Genomic DNA, 19,848 nt, shown 5'->3' with positions numbered 1-19,848 from the left:
GAGCGGTATTTTAAACGCATCATGGGTTTCGATGAAATAATACAACAGTGGCATGTTATTATCATTATTATATAGTCTCAATCTGTAAACAGAATATTTGATTAAAGAAATCATCCTCAAAACACTGCAAAAGCAATTCGACATTCGTTGACCAAATGAGAAACTCGTGAATAATGCACAGCTCCTTTGTTCAAATCATTGCTGGATGAAGGATTTCCTCACCCCCTATTCGTTGTTGTGGAGGTTGTTTTACCCTACTGCTCCATACTGGTTAATGTGGGTTGGGGAAGGTGTTGGAAATAGGACCAGCTCAGATATCACCTGGCACTTATGTTAGCTGTGACCAGGAATAGACCGAACTCAGGTCACAAGGTTCATAGTGTAGTGCACAACCACTATTCTACCGCTCTGCCCCCAGCAACATTTATTGTTCTTCATATTTATTAATAAAAACGTAATATAATGCTGGTGTTTAGAGTCTTAAACTTCTTTTTTAACCACTGCTGCAGTAATCACAGCGGAGATTGAAGGTTTAGTTTTCAGCGACCCAAGTGCAAATATATTTATATATATGTTTTTTAATAAAATCCTGACGCCTAATGATGCGTGTGCAAGGCGGTGTGTAACAAGACACAGCCAGGGACGATAATTTTCTGCAGCATCCATGGCCTTTGTATTAAGTCATAATTTTATCACGGCACTGATATCACACTCCGGTCAGGTGTAAGCAAATCAGCGGCACTGCAACGACTGTGTGAGCCCTTGATGCGACCCATGGAAAGCAATGACCTGGCACACACGGGGGGCTGTAATTAATTTTTCATTTAATCACGTGGGTGGCGAGAGCCGACGTGTGGATGCATTGAGTATCCTCTGCATTAAGAGCCCCATCACTGGAATCCAACTTAACGGATACTCCTGCTGAGACGAAATTCCTACCGCCCGAATGCTACTGACCGAGAGGCGTAGGGAATTAATACATGCAAAAGGGCATGGAATTTACAAAACGGTTGGTAAAGCTGGCATAGACGTTGGAAACTCTTACCCGCACGTCTGACGGGGGCTGTGTCTTGTATTGAAGCTGTTCCCATCGCGGGCTGCCCCTTCCGGCCCATCTCCCCTGCCCATTTCTCACATTGTGTATTTTATTATTCATGCTTCAAATATTTGAAAGGTGTGTATATATATCTTCTTTTGAAATGTATACGTGTGTGTTGTATTCCAATGTTTTAGAGTTAACAGCTATTTCTGGCGGTTCTACACTTTTTCATGGGCTCGTCTATTTTCTCTGGCCGTGTTTGTCACAGTGAATTGAAGATGGCAAATGTTCGATATTCTGACTATAATAAGGTGCGCTGAGCTTTGCTGATACAAGCTATTACCGAAGGCTGGAAGGGGTATGCAGCCTCCTTGGCTGTTCTGGTTGCTTTGAATGATATACGTCTACAGACTTATTATAATTAACAAGTGCAGTCCTGTATTTAGGATAATGAAGTGTATTGTAGAAAACTAAAGTAATGCCAAAATATGTATGTGAAGTCCCATGAACTTTTAATATTCTCATACTTGTAAATATTTGTTTCCTTTCAATCTTCAAAAGTAGGTGTGGTAGACCGCTTGTGTCTTCTTTGTATTCGTTTTGACAATTTTAATTGGGGGCTAACAGAGTACAAACCAAAAACACATTCACATCCAGAAACAGCAAAAAAAGATAAGTCCATAGTCATTATCTGCCATGATGAATCCACTGCTGTATGAGCACTCCTCAAGCCGTCACCACCTATCCTGGCCCTGCGGTGTAACAATCCACTGAGCACCTTCACATGACCACATTCTATGGCTCCATCTCCCCGGTGAAATTTTGCTCAGACAAAAAAAAATAAGGATGAAATTCCTGAACCTATTGCATCTGGTCGTAATATACAGTATAAAAGAGTCATACTCCGGTTTACATCGGGGATGCGTTCCTGAAATGTGCATCGAATATCGAAACGAGGTAGATCAAAGCGATTTGCAGGGTAGGTGGGGGCGTTGAAGGCTGGGGCGATGGACATGAGAATGGACGGATAATGCTGGCGGCGACGAAAGTTTTTGGTTGAGGCGACACAAATCGGGTCGTGGTATTAATACAGTTGACAACGTATTTAAGAAACAACGTAAACCGGGGTATTACTGTATAAAATTGTGGAGTAACTCATGCAGCCAGCTATGGCTCTAGGATTTGGTGTTACGTGTTATTTATGTAGTTTATTGTAAAAATTCGGTCACAGTCCCTATTATCACTGTTACGTTAGAATTATGGCTTTATTTTTTGGTGATTTCGAAAACGTTTTTTTGGTTTGGACATGTTTGTTTTGTTGTAGTACGGAGTTAGACTGATGGCCTTAATCTAAGTTTTCTTGTCGTTGTTGTTGTTTGACTTGCATCCCACTGGGATTTTTTGCACACAGCGTTGGTGTACGGTGCTTTTTTCAGGAATATTTTGCTGTTTTTTCATGGATTTTCTGTTTGCACAGTCACATAGTCACTTTAAGATGTTTTCTTGCTCGTGTTTTTGTTTTTTGTTTGTTGCGGTTGCACCCGATTCAAGAGCCGAATGGCTCACAGGGCTATACCAAAATAAATAAACTGAAACTGAAGTAGATTTATATGAATCACTGCAGTCACGAAAGCTTTATATCAAAATTTGAAGTAGATTTTTTAGGGAATCGCCATTCTCGAAATTAAACGTCTTTTAAAAAATTACATTCTTGAAATAGCCTTGGAAGGAGGTGCGCCATGCCTCCCGGAATGTCTTTTAATTCATGCGGTGTTATGCTGTGGTGAGTATGCATGCTATGCTGTACTGTTCAAACTAATGTTTTAAATTTGTGGCAGGAATTAAAGGGTCCACCTTTTCGAGACTGTGAATGCTTGATTTTAGTTGTGCACGCAAGCATTTTATTTGAGAATCTATTCCATCACTGCAAGAAACACATTCTACTGTTCTCCTCTGAGGAGCTCTAGGTGCACTGTTGACATTTTGTAACATTGTACATTTGTATTATTATGATTACACCGTTAGGACAGATCTCGGATGTCGTCGTGGTTGTGGCGGCGGGGAGAAAGTGATGGCGAACTAGCGGTGGCATCCAACGACTTTGGCCATGACTTCGTGATCTCGGATTTGTCAATAATAATAATTCAGTTGTGAGAGTCTTCACTCTCCTAATCGGAGAACATCCCCGACACAACTCGCATGAATGGTCGTGATCTACATAGAGCAGACAAGCTGATATTGATTTCTTTACGCCTTTTGTTCCTTGCGAGACAGTCATTTTCAGAGAAGGCAAACGACGACAATCAAAGTGTTTCCTTCATCAGTCGGCTTAACAAAGCGGCACATAAAAGTACACAACCACTTGTGTTTAAAAAGTGCCATATAAATGGAAGGAAATTGAATGACAGCGAAGTTTGAAATCAGGCCCCAAATCTTTGTCTACAAAAGGTACCCAATTGCATTTTTAAATACTGCCATTGGCAAAAAAGAAAATGGCACTATCAAATGTCCTGTTTTTTTCCGTTTTGCAAATATTCAATAAGATTTTAGTCATGCTTGGTGGAAACATTAGAGGCAGGTCGATGTTTAAGTGTGATTAAGGTAATTTTTTAAGCGTGTGTTTTAAATATATGGGCTTCATTTATAGCCTTAAAATGTTCAGTGTTTGTGTAGTGTTCAATTTCACTCGGACAACTTTTGTCTTTCTTCGAACACCGCTTTATTTACAACTCTCCGCATGTCCTCAATACTTCACAACATCCATGTCGCCACGGCTCGCTCGCCGTGCTTCACTCGACTCGCTCGCCACCTTTGTCTCTCCACTCCCCACGATCACTTCCCTTACTCCGCCGCTAACTTCTTCGTCTCCGCTCTCCGCTATCACTGTCACTATGCTCTCTCCACCGCTAACTACTTCGTCTCTGCTCTCCGCTATCACCGTCACTACGCTCTCTCCACTGCTAACTGCTTCGTCTCTGTTCAGCTCCGCTTTCGCTACGCTCTCTCCACCGCTGGCTGCTTCTCTTCTTCTGCTCCGCTATCGCTATGCTCTCTCCACCGCTGGCTGCTTCTCTTCAACTTCGCTATTGCTACGCTGTTTCCGAGCTCCGTCTCCAACTCCGTCTCCCCTAAACTCTGTCCCTCCAACTCTCTGTCTCCAAGCTCTCCACACTTCAATTCCCCGCTGTTGGCTCCAACTTCAATTCCCCCTGTTCACTCCAAGCTCTCCACACTTCAATTCCCCGCTGTTGACTCCAACTTCAATTCCCCCTGTTCACTCCAAGATCTCGAACTTCAACTCCCCGCTGTTGACTCCAACTTCAATTCCCCCTGTTCACTCCAAGCTCTCCAACTTCAACTCCCCGCTCCAATTGCCGACCCCCCAATTTATCCCCGCTCTCATTACTCCCCAATTACGCGTGACCCTACACCTGTACCTCGCCAGACTTCAAGACGCCCCTCCAGCCTTGGCAACAGCACCAACCAATCACAGCCGTCCTGGGCTCTCCGAGCTTAATTGCCCTCACATAACCTGTACTGTATTTGCCTTCGCTACAGACTGACCCAACATAACCCGTACTGTCTGTGTTATCACGTAATCACGCTGTTTCCACTACGCACCTTCCTACTCCACTACATCTGTAACATTTTATTATGGTAAACATTTTTGGAGAAATAGTCTTATTTCATTAACAAAACAAATGCATTTTTGTTTTGGAGGAGCAGTGACATAATGGTGAGGACACTGCCCTGAGTTTGATTCCCAGCCATGGCTGACATCAGCGATAAATCTGAAACAGTCCTGCCCACCCCCTCAATGCTTTGCCTTCCCATACAATGTGGTGAAGTATGGTTAAATAACCCCACAATTGACACAGAAGGGGATAGGCCTTCATCAATGGCTGTACATTTTTTTTAAATTAAAATTATGTTTATGAGACAAGACTGCCACATGTACAAATATGGCTTGGATTTTGGAAAACAAAATATTTTTAGGAGACACATTTCCCTGAGAACGTGTATTGCAGATTTCGAGAAGCAATATTCACAACCTGCTGTTGCAACATCATTTATAATGACAGTGTGGTAGATTACAATGTGGGTCGCTGTATATTTTACTGCAGGGGGTTACGCAAAAGTGCTGCACAACCATGTATCACAAAGGACAAGGTGCTACCACAGCTGCTATAGACTAACGTTATTATCTTGTGCAGTTGTCATTTCTAAATGTTGATCATTAATCTGTGTGTATATTAATATATAGGTGTATTTATACATACTGCATACAAAGACAAACCCCCCCCCCGCCCGTATAGCTTTTACAGACGTTTGTGGCAGGTGCTGTTAGCGAGCAGCAAATCTTTGGAAGAACGTAATCAACCAGGTAGGGTGTTGACTGTTGTGTTAGCCGACTCTCTGTGTTGTATTGCATTACATTTCCAAGTTTTCTCATTCATTCACACCTGATGACGGTTGCTTGTGTTGCAATCGAAACGTCGTATTCTATGATTTTATTTACTTTCTTTCTACCTGACTTTACCGAAAGAACCAAAGTGTAATTCCTGCAGTCACGAAAGCTTCAAATCAAGTTTGTATTGTACCTGTTTAACGGTGAGATTTTATAGCAGAATACACAATGTACCAGGAAGACAAAATACTGGAGCTACGGCAGCACGTAAACTTATTTTAATTTGCCAGACGGGCGGAGGAGCAGCTGGTGCTTTCGAGCCAGTACACAGAGTGTGAGGCACGTGGAGTAGTGGCGGAGGTTATCTGTGATCTGTTTTTCTTTCTCATGAGCCACATTGCGAGTGTTTTTTTTGTTTGGGGAGTGGTAGTTTAGTGGCCAGTGTGGTGCACCACGAACGCAGCGATCAAAGTTCGATTCTCGCTCATGACCATCACAAGTAACGATGTTATCTACCAGTCCTGGTCCTTCCCGAGGTCGATTTGGCCTCAAATGAAGTACCTGGCGCGATTGTGTAAACATGACCACGAGGGAGACGAACAGCAGCCGGAAGTGGTGCTAACACGTACCACCTCGAGTCCCTTGCCGACCTTCATCGGTATTTTCTGACAGCACTTGCCCCAACAGTCTGTTCAGGCTATACGGGGGGAACTTTGTCTTTGCAGAGTGTGCGCGACCCTGCCTCCGGCTAAGACATTCGCAGCAGGGTCTGGTGAAAGGTCTGGCAGCGAGAACAGTAACATTGAGTAGTGCATTCTTCTTGTTCAAAGTTTATTGATTTACAATTTTAGTCGCACTTTTAAAAAATGCTGAGACAACTGGAGGAAATGTAACACATGTTGACGAAACACACTACTATGCTTTTGCTGGGTTGTGGTTCCTTTAAAGCCGTGGATAATAACTCTTGAAGTCACTATTCCTTGATTTCATTAATGCTGTGCATACACTTGTTTCTCAAGCAGCAGAGATCTTTTATGTTTTTTTCAGGCACTTTTATTTGTCTGACGATAAAATGAATCTCGTGTGATAAGAGGTGAGTTCTGGAGCGTATACATTGTGATGCTTCATTAAATATTTAATCTGCCTCTGCACATTATGAAAAAAATAAAATGATTAAAAATATATATAGATCTTAAAATAGACAAAAAATGCCAAAACAATTACAATAGCAGTAATAATGTAACACTATGTACCTATTCTACATGTTTGTCATGTATTGCATATGAATGGCTGTACAGAAATATTTTGTTATAAATACAATCTTAGTTAACTTTAAAAATATATATAATGTTGGTAAACCTAAACAAAAAAAAATCGACTTAAAACCATTCAAACAAAGTGAAACCAATGGTAAACAGAAAATTAGAAAATCGACATGATCTCTAGCTCGGGCAAATTAAATAAGTAAATGATAAGCAGGCACACAAGCAGTTCAATAAATAATAGACAAAGCATGCTATCACCTTCCCTTTATTCTGCCCTTTCGCGGAAATTGTTCTGCCACAAGATCAGTCAAGGTACTTATCAAAGTGACTACACATGACTGTGAAATACAAGTTTTGGTCCACCCTTAAGAATGTCTGTATTGTCGTTCCACAAAGGTCCACTGCAGAATTTATGGGCCACTGTCAGAGAGAAATGTGTCTCTTTCAAGAAGAAATACCTCTGAAAGTAATTTTTAAGCCAACGGGTAAAAAAAATAAAAAGAAGATTGCCTGACTCTGCCACCCCATCACCTTTTTCTTTTAAATGGCTTTGTCTCCTGTCCTGGGAGGTTTAGTTACATACAACATATTACATTACCATGCAAAGTGTCTCAGGGTAGTCAAAAGGAGAGACGCAGCAATCCATTTATCACGTTTGCAATTGCTCAATTTCCATTTCTCTAAACAGGCATCATCGCGATGGACTTGTAGCATTCTTAGCTCATTACACACTTTTTTTCTTTAATTCGTTTTTCAGAACCTTCGTTTAATCCTGAGCATGAGTCTTAAAAGTAACGAAAGGTCTGCTTTCCGTACAGATGTGTCAGGAGGCAAAAGGCAATCATGTTTGGCACTCCCGTGTAATATTTGTGGCCTCTAAATTTGTTTTTTTATTCTACTCTCGCGTCTGACAGCTCCAAAAATCGGGCGCAGGCATCGCGGCGCGATGCTGTGTCCGTGCGGGGTTAATTTCCGTGATCACATTAGGCCAGAGGTGAGTGGCTGCGCAAGCCCCGGCTGTACGTGGATTTGAGATGAAATGGAGCACCTGGGAACAGATTGGTGCTTTCAAAGCTGGGATGGCTGCCTGCGTGCAAGTGCCTTTTATCGGCGCCGAGACTGACGAGCAAAGGGAGGAGCAGCACATTGGTTTCCCTGGCGTGTACAAGGGGTGAGTAGTGGGGAGAGCGTTACGGGTTGGGGGGGGGGAGATGTGGAATCTGCGGCCAGGAGGCTCTGCAGGGGATAATGTGGTGACTCTGCAAGGTCCTACATTGGTCAAATTTGCTCATGTTCGTGCGGGCAGGGAGCAAGTGGCTCCCCATCACCCCTTGCCGTGTGGATGATCCATAGGTAACCTTGCACGAAGACAAAGATGCACGGTTTTTTGTTGTAAATAAAATACATTTTCTTCCGTTCTTGTACACGTTTATGCAGCCCAATTTATGTACGTTAATACACGCACTCTAGTTTGATTCCCGCTCAACAGGCACTAACACCAGTGCCGATTAATGATCTAAACCTGTCCTGGGCCTCCCCTACGTCGGCTCAGCCTCAAATATGAACCTCGTGAGATTGTGTAAACATCGTCACCTAAGGAGACAAAGGTGGCCGGGCAGGCGTGGTGCTGGCCACCCATTCCCTTCGTGCGCTGTGCTGGCCTTTATATGTGCTCGCTAACAACACTTGCCCTCACAGTCTATGAAGGCTAGATGGAGGATCCTTGTCTTTTGAAGTGATGAGGAATCTGTGGTCGAGTGTGGTCACTCGTAAGCGGCATTTTTACTTCTTATAAAATACCTCGTCGGACATCCCTCGGTGGTTCATCAAAAGAGGTAACCACTATGTGGGGAAGTTAATGGTTAACAGTTGACCTCATCCTCGCCACTCAACCTCCACCACTGCTGGCTCAAGCCCATAGACAGGAGACGAGCAACCCCCCCCTCTCTCTCACTCACCATGCGCAATTGAGCAGGAAACTTCAAATATGAGACGCTTTTTTTATTACTCCAAGAGACTAAAGCGCGATTGTAGACCAAACAAGAATCTGCCTCATTTGAACGCAGCGTTTGACTAAAGAAAGGCACAGGCGCGGGATGCTACGCGAAAAGCAGTGGCGATTGGTGGCTAAAACTCAGTGGCGTGGCTGCAGATAGTGGAAACTCACTTTGTGGGATCATCAAAAGGGAAATGGAGTCGAGAAATCAAGTGCCGCAAGGAGCTGAGCTTCACCTAGGTGCAAATCAAGATGAGCATGGGAAGGCCTTGATATGGCAGTAGATCGAGATTGGCTGAATAAGTATCGTTCAGTTCGCGTTATGTATGCATAGTCTAACTTGTTTTCGCACCATACGCAGCCAACCGTGTTAATCGGAGGTGTGGTGGAAGGACGGCAAAACTAAACACAAAAAAGCATTTTTAAAGAAATGACTTTTCAATATAGATTTAAAAGTGCATCGCTCCAGTGGCTTCCTAATATGGGAAGGAAGAGCCCTCCGGACGGCCGCAGAAGCGCCTCTGAAAGCGCGCGACGCAGCGGCCGTCTTTGTTGGATGGCCAGCCAAAAGCCGCTGCAAGGATTGTTGTTAAGATTGTTATGACTGGCCAAATGGAGTGTTTGCCGCTCAGTCTGTGTGCCACGACGCTGCACACTCGCTCCGCAACACAAGTATTAGAGGCCTGGCTTCAGTGAAGCAAAGTAAACGCAATGAGGTTGTATTGATTTTGTGGCAGACTCCAGGCACTCCACAATAATGTGGATCATTCGCCACGCTACTTGTTGTATTTCACAACTTTGTTCAATAGGAAAAAGCTCAATAAATTAGTTTATTTTAGACTTGTGTGAGAATGTATTAGGAATGAGTTTTAAGGATTACATTATGTTGATATTGGATTTTCATGTTATTTGGCCAAAGTTTTTTTTGTATTTTAATATTTAAATGTATCAAATGTTGACGCCTTTAATTGTTTATGCACTAAAATGTAATCTCTTAAGAATCGCTATACAAGTTTAAGCTTAGAGTTCTGTCAGTAAAACAGTCATTTTAATGTATTTTTTTTAATATTAACGCTTTAAGTAAAAGTCACATCGCATGATCAATATTCTGCCTCGTCGCAGTACTTTTGGCAGTAAAGCCACAAGTGATTCTATGGCAGTGATATCACTTCTAGTGCAGTCACATTTTCAGATAAAACATAAACAAACGAAAAATCTGCATTATCCAAATAATATAATATCCAGGCTGGATTTCCTAAATGTTCACATGAATCTGAAAGCCTAAAACACATTCGTAGAATATAAATCTAACAATATACGCCAGGTGCCTCTGGTTAGGATGCTTAACTCAAAATCTCGGAAAGCAAGTTCACATTCTAGTCACGGGTCAACTCAGCCCATCATTCTATGGGCAAACTTCGACATGGTTGTCACGAACACTGCCTTAAAAGGGGAAAAAATATATGATAGGCAACGTTTTGGGCAATCGCCCTTCTTCATAGCACACCATCAATATATGGGGGGTCGATAAAATTAGTACCTATTTGTGGGGTTGACCTGAGAGAGATATATATAGCATTAAATGAACGACGTTCTTGTGGCTGAGCTGTACGTCCACCTTATTCTGCTATATTTGATCATACATGTCGTGCACACCTTTGTCCAATGTATCTTAAATGTAAATGTCGCTTCCTTGGCAAAAAGTAATTTATCCACACAACCCAAGGAAGTGTCTACTTACATGCTTTATCTTCCCTCATACGTGTAAAGATATCGTTTGCAATCGAATCATTTAGTCAGCCACTGGATCCTCTGCAAATAATTCAGAAGTCCTCTCTATGCAGCCTCCGTGCCGCCTGGCTGACATTTAGCCCCTCTCTGAGATTAATGTGTGCCACCTCATAGCCAGCGAGCATGGAAACCATTGCCAGCAGCAAGGCTGGCTGTTATTAGGGGGTAACGGGGTGGATTTAAGCCACGCTGGTACCTTCACTGTGCCCCCCCTCCCAGTTCAATATTGCTCGTTGGATGACAGGCGATTGAATGTCGTTGTGGTGTGGTGTCCGGCGGGAGATAGTGGGAGATTGTTCTCTGATATCTGATTTGCTCACCACGCACCCGTGGCAGCAGCGTGCCCCAAGTCAGCAGTGCAATTTGACGCAGGGTCTTAACGCTAATTACGCTTCCATATCCTACCTGCATCCTCCTCCCCTCCTTCCACGCGGCGCAGAGACGCAGCAGGACCCTGTGACCGCCAAGCGTTGAGCGCCGACCGCTGCGCTTGCTGATTCGTTGTCCTTTCTCCGGATTCTATTTTGATGTTTTTTTTCAGTTTTGGGAGCGTCCATGAATGACGTCACGCGATTTTTGACGATTTTTGACCCCCCCCCCTTCGTCACACGGCGTCACAAAAATTCAGACCCCCCCTCAAATATGACGTCACAAAGCTCTGCCCCCCCCCCCAAAAAATAAATAAAACATGCTTCAAATCGCTTTAAACTATTGTTATTGTAGTGCGTATTTAATGTGGCGCTGCACTCTGATGTTGTAGGAGAAACATTTATTAAAAAGTATATTTAATTAAATAGAACGTGTTGTCTATATTTATTTAAAGTTGTGCATTTTGATGTGACGTCACATTTCTCAACCCCCCCCTCGTCACAAATGTCTGACACCCCCCCCCCCCCCTAGGTGCGTGACGTCATTTATGGACGGCCCCTATGCTATGACACCATGTCATGAAAAAGAAGCGTCCATTCGGAGCTATGACAGAGTCACTGCCCGTGGAATCAGATGTTATCGAAATACAGTTATTCAAGAGATTCCTTGTATCCAGACTAAGTGGGCTAGCTGCATTTTCCCAACTGCCATGCAACGTTAAGATGTTCAATGCATGGGGCAGCCAAACCACTGTTTTATTCTTTGAGTGGAAAGTTTGCCAAGTAATGTAGAAAACCACATTCGATGTTATTGTATGCAATCATTAGTGACTGGACTGACAATCAACTGGCTGTACTCGATAATTTGATTTAATAATAGGTGGCTGAAAGCTGGATTGCAGACTCAGGATCTCAGCGATGCCAGCTCAGTCCTCTAACCCCGAAGCCACCCAGATTCGTCCCCACTGACGTGTTTATTTATTTGAATTCTCAGGCCACTCCGAGCCGAGTTTTGCACGGTCACAACCAATTGAGTCTATCCACTGCTTGCTTAGTACCTGTACAGATTCATTGTTTGCTGTACACACTTTGAGGTAATTTCTGAATGGTAATAAGGATGCATCTTCAGTCAAATAATTGTGTATATATATTTTTTCGTGTTCTTGCTTGTTCAGTGCATATTGTAGAACATTCTCATTCTGGATGTATCAATAATTATTGTGTTGGGATATATTCCTATCGTATCATCAGGCTTTATTTTTCTGTAGCTCATACATATATTAAAAAAACTTTTAATTACCAGATAAAACTCCCTGAACGATTAGCTCTTTTTCAGAAGCGACCAGGCCACACGTGTTCGTGGCTTATATCATACGTGGGAATTTTTAGTAGCAGCCAAATAATCTAAACGCATCTTTCTAAACGTGGAGGATGAAACCAGAGGACCTGGAGAGAATCCACGTGACCATTGGAGTGTCAGGGTCGGGATCGAACCCATCCACGTGACCATGGGGTGTCAGGGTCGGGATCGAACCCATCCACGTGACCATGGGGTGTCAGGGTTGGGATCGAACCCACGGCTCACTTGTATACCAGGCGAGGAAGCATCCTGTCACCACGGAGTGCCAACTAAACAATGCCATAGTTAAACATGCAACGTATACATGCTTTTGATTTAAAGCTTTCGTGACTGCAGGGATTCATATTATTGGTTCTTTCGGTAAAGTCACGTAGAAGGTAAACAATAAAATAATAAAAATATAAAACAATAAAATTCTCACGACGTTTCGACTGCAACACAAGCAATCATCATCAGGTGTGAAAACCACAACAAGAAAATTTGAAAAAAAGTAGCGGGTTTTTAACGTTAGCACCACGGAGAGCGATTTGACAGTTTGTTCAGATGGACGAGTCCATCTGTGTTCGGAAAAGAGCAGGGGGGAGACGAAAAATAATGGATGCGGTCTGAAAGCCACCTTAAGCGTGATCAATCAATTAAGACCCAAAATGGTTCTTTGCAAGCCATCTGGCTACCATGAGAGATTCGTTCATGAGGCTATCCACATATACAAACACAGAGACAATTTCAACCAAGAATATGGATTCTGGCTTAGCAATCATTGGAAGGATTTGATAAACCATTTCAGGTCTTAATTAATTGATCACGCTTAAGGTGGCTTTCAGACAGCATCCATTATTTTGTGTCTCCCCCCTCCTCTTTTCCGAACATAGATGGACTCGTCCATCTGAACAAACTGTCAAATCTCTCCGTGGTGCTAACGTTAAAAATAACCGCCACTTTTTTTAAATTTTCTTGTTGTGGTTTTCACACCTGATGATGATTGCTTGTGTTGCAGTCGAAACGTCGTGAGAATTTTATTGTTTTATATTTTTATTATTTTATTGTTTACCTTCTACGTGACTTTACCGAAAGAACCAAGAATATGTATACATGCTTATCACGTGTAATTAGAATACCTTTCTGGGCAAACTACAGACTATTTTACATGTTTATTTTCGTTATAATAAGAGCAATCGTTTCAATCATCCATAGTTGTCATGACAATGTCAGCATTCCATCATCTTCAAAATCATCACTGATAGTCGTTTGAATGTGCACTTGTTTTATTACAATTTATTACATGGACAGCTCTTGTGTATGCAAACAGGCAGCCTAATTGTGTACCTAGTGAGACATTTATGGAAATCACAGAGAAGCCAACATAATCTGAGCCATACACAAAGGTCACCTATGCAGATGCATTCATGAATATACCTTGTAAATATGATTGTCAGACAAAAATGCAGTGATCATAATAAAAAAGCTATTTTCATATTTTGACATTTACTTTTAGTTTTATTTTGTAATTTCAAAGACATTTTCCAAAGGGTTAAATAAAGTCGCTGAGCCGTTGGTTACATCAAATCCCCTTTTGCGAAGAAATGTGGCTTTACACGCGTGCATGTCAGAGTTGGGAGTACCGCTAGGTAACATAAAACTACACGGTAAGTGGCCAATCTGTTTCCGTTCACTTAATTAGAAGCTAATCCCCATGAAATCACATCTGCTGTGGAGTGTGGCAAAGTTGAAGAGGTGCAAATGATGCCGGCTGAAGGTGAGACAAAGTGATGTGGGAGCGAGAGTGAGACAGACACAGGCATGAAGCCTGGGATATGGAGACTAGGAGCCATATACAGACAGGAAGACGTGGGTAGAGCACATGGAGAATCACTCGCGAAGATTCAGCCTCGAGGGGACGTCAGGTAACGCCACCCAAGCTGCTACCAGCCAGCACTATCTCAAGATGACATTAACATGTCACTGAACTCCAGTTTATTTGGACAAGACCCAATTGCAGTGCTCTTGGGCATGTCTGCATGTCACCGTTATGCTGCACGCACCTGACAGCTACAAGAAAAATAGAAACCCCACAGATTCCAGGAAATCAACACCAAAGACCTACCCAATTAAATGGCTTCCACACTTCCAGCTGCACACTTAATTAATTGTTCTCTCTTTCATAGGGACATTTTATTGGGCATTATTTGTAATTAGACTTTTAATATTATAAATATCTGTCTCGTTCTGGTTTACAATAATAATACATAAAAATTAATTTTGTGAAATTGCATTGGCAGTGGTGCACAAGCACTAAAATAAAACTAAAACTCAACACATTCGTCAATAACACTGCCCTTAGAGGACACAAATATAGAACAGACGACGTTTTGGGAAATGACCTCTTCTGCATGGCGCAGAGGTAAAGGGCCACATCCTGTAACGTCACCAATTGCGTTTTTGTCCTTACATACGGAGAGATGTTTTTGTACAAATGATAATTTATTAAAATAAAAAAGCGCTCTCCAAATTCTAGATTTGAAGCTTTCGTGACTGCAAGGATTCATACTCTTTGGTTTTTTTCGGTAAAGTCACGTAGGTTAAATAAAAGAAAACAACTAAGTTAAATCACGACGTTTCGGAGGCAACACAAGCTTCCGTCTTCAGGTGGAACAGTCACAGCAAGATAGCTACATCAAGTGTCTTGCTGCTATCTTGCTGTGACTGTTCCACCTGAAGACGAAAGCTTGTGTTGCCTCCGAAACGTCGTGATTTAATTTAGTTGTTTTCTTTTATTTTACCTACGTTACTTTACCGAAAAAAACCAAGAGTACGTTCTCCAAATGTTTTTAAAAAAGAAACAGCAATCGGATTTATCTCCCGCCATTTCACAACAAAGTGCAAATAAATCATGAAAATTGTAATAATCGCAACGTTTTATAGCAGAATATGAGAATACATTCCCTTAACATCAAAGGTGTGCCGTTACAGGGAAGCAATTAATTATAATGCCTTGGGTGCTGCTGTGTATATGCTTGAGTGCAGCATTTGAGCGAGACGATGAAAAATTAATCATCAGACCTGTGGCGGAAAGAAAGTCAAGCAGATGGTCTGGCTTTAGGAAGATGGGACACTGGTTAATTTGGGAAGAGATAGAGGCTGAGAACTTGTGTTGGGCAAATAATAATCTGCTGGCTTTATTGCCATTATGCTAATATAATTGGTTTTGCATGTGGTGTTCATCACGCCTGTTCCAATGTATTTTGCCAAACATTTTGGCAAATGTTGTCAGTGATGTTATATCCTCTGCTGGATGAAGGCGTCCAACGTCATCACCATGACATCCAGGATCTGAGAGATGGGGTGATATGCTTGAAAAGGGCCTTCATCCAGCAGTGGATTGAGTGGGTGGTGATTATTATACAATCTGTAATTTTTATATTTGCATGCATGTCCAACTACATTTTACGTCTACTTCATCAGGAAACGTTAATATAACCTGTGATGTGCAGTGACTACTGTGCTGTTTGGCATACAAAAAAAAATCAATCGCTTGTTCACGTGTCATCAACTCCTGAAGCATAAAAATCCCATGGTATTTCTCATAGGTGAGAATGAGACCAAAAAGGCATCGTGCTATTTACACGTGTCACACGAACAAAACAAAAAAAATCAATGACATTAATACAGCCTTGTTGCTACGCGTTACTAATTTAACTATTTAAAAAAAAACATGATGGGCAAAAAATAATGCAGTCGCTAAATATTTCCGGTCATTTTAATATTTCTCATTATCCAACATTATGTTTTCATATCATCTTTTAAAAAAAAAATTACTTTCTTAAATAATCCTTCATGCGGCCACTACAAATTTACCCTTTCTACTGCTTTGATCCAGCTCTCCCGAAAATGACATGCACTGCTCATTATTTCTTCCTTTACATCGCACAATACTCATAACTGGCACAAAGCATAAAATAGTATTTCGCACACGCATCAAATATATGACTACTCCGGACCAGACGCGAGATTCCCTGTCAAACTTAGGAAATTTCAAATCACAAAGGGCTGGTTTTGAAATTGCAGTGTGACAAGGAGATTTCATTAAAACCCTCACCTGCTACCACTTATAAGAGTACTTTATATCCATATATAGCGACTCCTAACATCAATATGTTTATCATAATTTGCCCATTTTCTACCCACTGCTGAATCAAGGCCTCCACACACCATCACCATCCCTAATGGTCATGTGAAGCCACAATCCATCGCAATTCCTCTGTCTTTGTTTTTTTTATACTGGGAAGGGCAGTGGCTACGCTAAGTCTGATATCTGGAACTTCTTCTGTCTTTGTTTTTTATACTGGGAAGGGCAGTGGTGAGTTCTTAAAGTGTAACTTCTGGAACCATAGATCTTAGAATTCATCGGATAGTTTACAAATCATATTTATCATGCTCTCTAATGGGCTACCATTCTTTTTGCTGTTTGATTGTTCCCATAGTGTATCAGAATATCTTTAATCACTTATATATGATGAAGTAATCAAGAAAACACTTATGTTTTACATTTTCACAGCATTGACTTTATATAATTAAAGTTTATTACATGTTCATGACATTCTCTTGCATTATGTAATTTTGTCAAGTGATCAAAATCTGCAGAATTTCTTATTTCTGTGAGTTTGGCTTTTGCTTATTCGTTTTTGCTGTATTACCTTTACCATTTTATATAAAAACGAAACTGCATTTCATCATATTGCTGGCCAAGGGCAATTTCCAGCTTAAAAGTCATAAATGAGCTGGCTTTTGGCCAGCCATTGGACAAAGACGATCACTGCATCGCATGCTTTCAGATGCACTTCTGCGGGTATCTGGAATGATCTTCCTTCCGATATTCGGAAGCCACTGGAGCTATGCACTTTTAAATCTAGACTGAAAACTCATTTCTTTAGAACCGCTTTTTGTGTTTAGTTTGTTGTCCTTCCCCAGCACCTCCAATTAGCACGGTTGGCTACGTACGGTCCGAAATAATTGAAACATGCAAACATACAAATATACTTATCTCTTGTGAAAACTGTCTTTGGTAAAAAAATCAGTCTTCCATGAAAATTGCACTGATTTTTACAAAATTAACAGCATGCAATGCCAACACAAAAGTAAAGGTATAAACATACATTAAATATATCCATATTTAGCGTGGATTCCTGCACATATTTAGGTGGAATTACAAAACAACTCCAATGTTGACATCTCAGTAGAAGTCTACTGGTTGTTTGTTATACGTTATGGGGAAGTTACTAAGCCTTCAACCCCATACCAAAAGCATCCCGCACATTCACTTGAATCGCAAAAGCACTGCGTAGTATTCTAGATTTAAAGCTTTCGTGACTGCAAGGATCCATACTCTTTGGTTCTATTCGGTAAAGTCACGTAGGTAAAAAATAAAACAAAAATCACGACGTTTCGGCCACAACACAAGCGGCCTTCATCAGGTGAAGGGATCAGGCTGTCTCTCCAGTGCTGTCCTCGAGACAGCCTGATCCCTTCACCTGATGAAGGCCGCTTGTGTTGTGGCCGAAACGTCGTGATTTTTGTTGTTTTATTTTTTACCTACGTGACTTTACCGAATAGAACCAAAGAGTACTACGTAGTATCTGCAAGCACTCCCTGGCTTTATCAACCATCGTCTATTTTGGTTCACCTTTGATGAAGAGAGAACAAAAATGGGCAATTGGTGATTGCGAACAGAAGAGCTACCCCATTGACAGTCTGTGATTAATTTACCGGCAGTCCCTGGGCTAAAATCACATTGATCTATTTCTTCAAAAGGATCTCCCCCTTTAAAACTCGTCAGCATGTGTAAGTTCATGAGTTTTGTTGAAGCAAAAAATCGCCTCGGCGATGAAATTCCGTGTAATTCCATTTGTGTCACAAAGTGAATTACTGTCGCATTTTTCAACAGAGCCAAATGTGATTAGGCTTCAAGGGCTGCCTTTTGGATACATTTTACTCGGTATTACTCGATCATGTTTAGACTATTGGTTGCACAATTAGCAGTAAGCCATAACTCTCAACCTCCCAGAAATGTTTTGGCAGAACTCATCGACTTTACATTCGGAAACTCCATAATTATATAAATGATCGCGTGCTAAGAGTAGGAATTTATGCTTGTGTAGTGTTCGATTTCACTCGGACAACTTTTGTCTTTCTTCGAACACCGCTTTATTTACAACTCTCCGCATGTCCTCAATACTTCACAACATCCATGTCGCCACGGCTCGCTCACCGTGCTTCACGCCACCTTTGTCTCTCCACTCCCCACTATCACTGCGCTTACTCCACCACTAACTTCTTCGGCTCCGCTCTCCGCTATCACCATCGCTATGCTCTCTCCACTGCTAACCACTTCGTCTCTGCTCTCCGCTATCACCGTCACTATGCTCTCTCCACTGCTAACCACTTCGTCTCCGCTCTCCGCTATCACCGTCGCTATGATCTCTCCACTGCTAACCACTTCGTCTCTGCTCTCCGCTATCACCGTCACTATGCTGTCTCCACTGCTAACCACTTCGTCTCTGCTCTCCGCTATCACCGTCACTATGCTCTCTCCACTGCTAACTGCTTCTCTTCTTCAGCTCCGCTATCGTTACGCTCTCTCTACTGCTAGCTGCTTCTCTTCTTCAGCTTCGCTCCACACTCTGTTTCCAAACTCCGTCTCCAACTCTGTCTCCAAATTCTGTCCCCAATTCTGTTTCCAAACTCTGTCCCCAGCTCTGTCTCCAAACTCTCCTCCAAACTCCACGTCTTGCCTCGTCCAGCTCCCAACTCCAACTCCCTGCTCTAATTCCCGACTCCCCAATTTATCCACGCTCTCATCACGCCCCAATTAATCAACCCGCGTCCCAACAACGGCGCTCCGCGTGCCCTCTGCGCCTGTTACCTCGCCAGACTTCAAGACGCCCCTCCAGCCTTGACAACCACACCAACCAATCACAGCCGTCCTTGGCTCTCCCAGCTTAATTGCCCTAACATAACCTGTACTGTATTTGCCTTCGCTACAGGCTGACCCAACATGACCCGTACTGTCTTTGTTACCATGCAATCACACTGTTTGCACTACGCACCATCCTACTCCACTACACTTGTATGGACATATCGAATGCAATGCAGATTTGCACAACAAGCCTCAGGCCTTTGATAAATGCAACAGGTATCTCTGCAATTCTCCCAGCGCACTGAATGATGAAAAGCTATCGCTGTCACTTGCATTCTACTTGTCTGTGTTCATATGGAAAATTTTGACGTTTTTTTTCTCGTGACCATTCATTTCAAGGTAATTGTATATTATAATAATACAGCATTGTGACACGCAGTAGACGTGAACCTTCGTAATTGTGCAAAGCCACTGGCAATGTCCTATGGCTTTGTGCTGCCATAAGCAAGGCAACATTTGAGTTTTCTCAATTCGACATCCTGAATTAAATGTACACAAAAGAAGGCTGAAAAAATTAAAGTTGTGCCAATTACACCGTCAATTTTAATAATTACAATTTGAAACCAAATAAGTACAGACATTCTTAAATGCCCAACATCGAACGCTATTTTCTAAAGCTCTCCACATAAATGTGTTTTGTATGTGCAA

The 19,848-nt window shown here is 42.0% G+C and overlaps 1 protein-coding gene across 7 annotated transcripts in view; it reads left to right on the top strand.

Annotated features, from left to right (window-relative positions):
• LOC116938586 (thrombospondin type-1 domain-containing protein 7A-like) overlaps nucleotides 1–19,848 on the top strand; it is a 246,240-nt gene that overhangs the window by 43,992 nt on the left and 182,400 nt on the right. Inside the window, exon 1 of one of the 7 annotated variants that reach the window (XM_076058784.1) lies at nucleotides 5,099–7,883. The exons of the other annotated variants lie outside the window; for them this stretch is intronic. The gene's annotated coding sequence lies outside the window, so the exon portion shown is untranslated. Of the gene's footprint in view, nucleotides 1–5,098; nucleotides 7,884–19,848 lie in introns of those variants that run through there. 7 annotated transcript variants of the gene reach the window in all.

The sequence above is a fragment of the Petromyzon marinus genome, chromosome 4 (genome assembly GCF_048934315.1).
Source record: "Petromyzon marinus isolate PM22_M1 ecotype Great Lakes invasive population chromosome 4, UKy_Petmar_22M1.pri1.0, whole genome shotgun sequence".
NCBI lineage: Eukaryota > Metazoa > Chordata > Hyperoartia > Petromyzontiformes > Petromyzontidae > Petromyzon > Petromyzon marinus.
The sequence above is the reverse complement of the archived record's forward strand: the minus strand, read 5'-3'. Positions and strand labels throughout refer to the sequence as shown.